The sequence below is a fragment of the Chrysochloris asiatica genome, unplaced genomic scaffold, assembly GCF_000296735.1.
Source record: "Chrysochloris asiatica unplaced genomic scaffold, ChrAsi1.0 scaffold00331, whole genome shotgun sequence".
NCBI lineage: Eukaryota > Metazoa > Chordata > Mammalia > Afrosoricida > Chrysochloridae > Chrysochloris > Chrysochloris asiatica.
In genome coordinates this window covers 1,888,838-1,892,894 of record NW_006408849.1, presented here as the reverse complement: position 1 = coordinate 1,892,894, position 4,057 = coordinate 1,888,838, and the positions used below count along the sequence as shown (strand labels likewise).

Sequence of the window (4,057 nt, the reverse complement as noted above, 5' to 3'; positions counted from 1 at the left end):
ATTCAAAGGCTCTATTTCCAGGTTTTTGCATTTATGTAAATATTCTTGTGTACCTCCGACAAACAGAAACCAGATCAGAAGCAAACAATCCTTGCTATGAATTGTAAACTGTTATTATTATTTCCTGTTATGGAAGATTCAGTACAAACATTTAGTTTATTCATGATACAGTCTTCAAATTATCCCCACACAAAAAAACAATTTCAACTATATCAAGGAGTTTTAAATATTAATAAGTTGAAAAAAACATAAAAACCAAGAATCTTGGTGTTTCTGGAGAAATATTTTGCTATTAACGGCATCCCCTTTAAACACCTGTTGTGTCAATTCTGGGTACACCAGGATGGTCTCTCCTGTCTCGTTCAGTGATTCTCTTGCCCTCCTTTTGCTCCGCTGGTGTCTCTCCTGTGTACAGAACCACTGTATCTAGGGTAGGAGCCTTCAAAAGACCCCTTCTGCTTTCCCAATCTGTCTTCTGATTTCTATAGTCTCTTTGCGCACCATCTCATAGCAGATAGCAGTAGCCACAAAGGATGTGTTGCTGTTTCAGGTGACCACATTCAGGACAAACATCTATATGATGTTTAATTTTTATAAGCTTCTGAGGATTTCTTCTCCTACACCAGTTAACTTCAATACTGTGCCTATTTTGGGGAGCTGCCATCCAAAAGATACTATCTAAAAGACTGGAAATCTCCTGACTTCCACTGTTATCATCTGCTGGTTCTTCAAATACAGACTGCTAATGCTGGTCCCTAAGGAGGGCCAAGAAAGCCTGGTCAGCTCCGCAGAAGTGTCCGCTGCAACTGCTCTCAACAGTTTCGGAACTGTCCCTAGGCAGCCAGCCAGAGCGCAATAATCAGCAGCAGCATGGCCGACACCGTCTCCCCAGCCCATAAGACCTCCATTATCTTCTAATTCCATTTTTCCACTAAGTTTTTGAAGTCTTCTCACATATGCAGCCATATCTACATAACGACACACATCTTATGGGTGTTTTCACTTTTGCAAAATTGCATATGTTATGGTGGTGGTTATGTGCATGGAGTCGGTTCCGACTCATAGTGACCCTGCACAGGGTTTCCGAGGCTGTAAATCTTTATGGGAGCAGAAAGCCTCATCTTTCTCCTGCGGAACAGTTGGTAGTTTCGAATTGCTGACCTTGAGGTTCGCAGCCCGATTCGTAACCACTACGCTACCAGAACTCATTCAGCAAAAGAGTATCTTTTTCTTGCGTACTTTTAAATTTTTTATATTTACCTTGGTCAAAAGTGTTCTGATTTCACCCATATTTGGGATCACCTTCCCCATTATCAGAAGTATCGAGTGTCTATTATCTAGAAAGTGACTTCCTGTGTGTGTATCTGTTCTTGACTTTTTATGATGTGAAACAATACAATATTTGCCTTTTTTACGATTGACATATTTTATTCAGAATAATATCATTCTCAACTACACATTTTATGAAATACAAATTAGCATTTCCAAGAAAAATTTAGCATCCAAATTGATATATAAATGAAGAATTCACACTGGATTTCAAAGACTTAGTTATGATGACAGGAAGAATGCAAAATATCTTGTTAATAATTTTTATATCAATTACATGTTTGAATGATGATATTTTTATATATTAAATGTATTATTATTATTATTTTTTTTTTTTTTAAGTTCCTGAGAGCTCTCAGATCCCCCTCTCATCCTACCCTGGTCATCTCTTGTCTCGCTGCTTTCAGTACTGTAGCCAGAGCAAGCCTCTTAACTTACAATCTCATCATTTTACAGCCCTTATCAACCCTCAGGTAGTTTCGAACCGCTGACCCTAAGGCTCGCAGCCCGATTCGTAACCACTACGCTACCAGAGCTCCTTAACAACAACAACAACAACATCAACCCTCAGGAGCTCTGGTATGGACTGCTAACTGCAATGTCAGTGATTCAGATGCACCTTAGAAGCTCTATATAGGCTTGCTATGAGCTGAACTGGATTCGCTGGAACTTAACACAGCATCAACCCTGGAGCTTGGGGGTGGGGGTGGGGGTTAGGATAACAATAAAACATCCACAGGCTCTTCAACCTCACCTCACTCCAGCCCAAGTGGAACAGACCTGGTTCTCTCCCCGCTCAGGGCTCCCACCATGCAGTTCCTTCTTGCCTTTTCTAACTCTGGCCAGGTCAGGTGTCCCTAACATGTGCTCTCCTACTTCTCTTCACTGACAAGCATGTCATGGCTGTAATTCCATCTTTATGTGATTATTTGGTTTATGGCTGTTACAGTGGTAAGGCGATCTATCCATGTCATGCATGGTACACAGTTGTTGTTGTTGTTAAGTGCCGTCGAGTCGGTTCCGACCCATAGCGACCCTGTACAGGGTTTCCGAGGCTGTAAATCTTTACGGGAGCAGAACGCCTCATCTTTCTCCCGCAGAGCGGCTGGTAGTTTCGAATTTCTGGCCTTAAGGTCCGCAGCCCGATTCGTAACCACTACGCTGGTACACAGTAGGTACTCAGTAAAGGTGTGCGGGCTAAATGGGTGACCAGGTATTGAGTGCTTTCCCCTGACAGCAGCTTGGTATGCATTGCTTTTATTTAATTCTTTGAGCAAACATAGGATCTGGAAACAGGTGAGAAATTGAAAGTTTATCCAGGTGAAGTGAGTTGCCAAAGGTTTCACTGTTGGCATTCAAATCCTGACTTGGTGTTCTTAACAGATAGGGACAGAACAAGTATTCCACACTGCATGGTGATGGCTGGGTTTGACTGAAAGCACATTGACCTATCACATGTGCCAGGCCTTGATGAGATGAGAGGAATGAGAAGCCAGTCAAATTTTGAAATCAGAATTAAGATGACATCTGCCTAATCCAGTACATTTAAATTTCCCCAAAACAAGTTGTTGGCAAGTTATGGGGAAACTGTTTCAGCAAAGTGGAAGATGGAGAGAAGCTGAGGAATAGAAACATCTTCGGCGCTGTTGTTAAGTGCCGTTGAGTCGCTTCCAACTCAGCGACCCTGTATAGTTTGAACTGTTGGCCTTGCAGTTCAAACTGACTTTGTAGTCCAGCGCATTAGCCTGCAGCACCACACCAGGACTCGAAGGAAACACCTTTCAGAAGACTGAATCAGTCAGTCTAAGGAGGAGGAACCAGTGCTGAGAGGTCAGAGAAAGTGAGAAGAAAGGACCAAAGTTTTGGAGACTAGAAAGGTCAGGTAGAGAAGGGAGCTGATTGTACCTTAAAGACGCCCTGAGTCTAATTAACAAACACCTCTCTGAAAGAAAGAGAAAAGCCTTTTATTGGTAGCACACTGGCTCCCAGAACACTCATAGCAAAGAGGCTAGCTTTCAATGGCATCTGGTGATTATTTTTTAACAGCAATATTTATGCCCATTTAACAATGTTAAATGTTAATCTTTACAGCAGGCAAGTAGCCTGCAATCCTATCACTCTGACATTCATGCCAATTCACAAGGTGATCCAATATCCCGATTAACATACTAAAGGGGTACAAGATTAACTTTCCTGGTGCCTGTTTGTCTGGATAACCAATCTTTATCAGAAACCACACAACAAGGGAGCAGGCTTCAAGTCTAAGTAAAGGTTAGACTACTGATATTCTAAAAGCATCTAAGAAAGACAGGAAAAGAGGGGTAGGGTGCTGAGATCCCTCAAGTCATGCTCCTTCATTTCCATTAGCTAGGCACTGCACGATAAGCACTGAACTGCAGGGTTGGTGGTTCAAACGCACCAGCCACTCTTCAGAAACCCCATACAGGGTCACTGTGAGTTAGAACTGACTCAACAACACTTAACAACAGTAACAACAAAGCAATATAGTTAAATTCTCAAGATGGCTCCACACAAGGTCTCACTCCTAGGGCAGAAAGGAAGGAAATAAAAGAATTAAAAGCACAGAGCCATTTGATCATGGATTGCCCATAAACTGTGGCACATCATTTGCTGAAGCCACATGTAAATGCAGTAGGGGAGGAGGGAAGGCATGCAAGCAGTAGATGCACCCAAGACCAGGTGGCAGGTTTGCCAGTCTCATGTCAGG

General features: G+C 42.4%; 1 pseudogene; it reads right to left on the bottom strand.

Moving 5' to 3' along the window:
- Positions 1 to 323: 323 nt before the first annotated feature.
- Positions 324 to 872, bottom strand: LOC102822675 (annotated as a pseudogene).
- Positions 873 to 4,057: the final 3,185 nt, after the last annotated feature.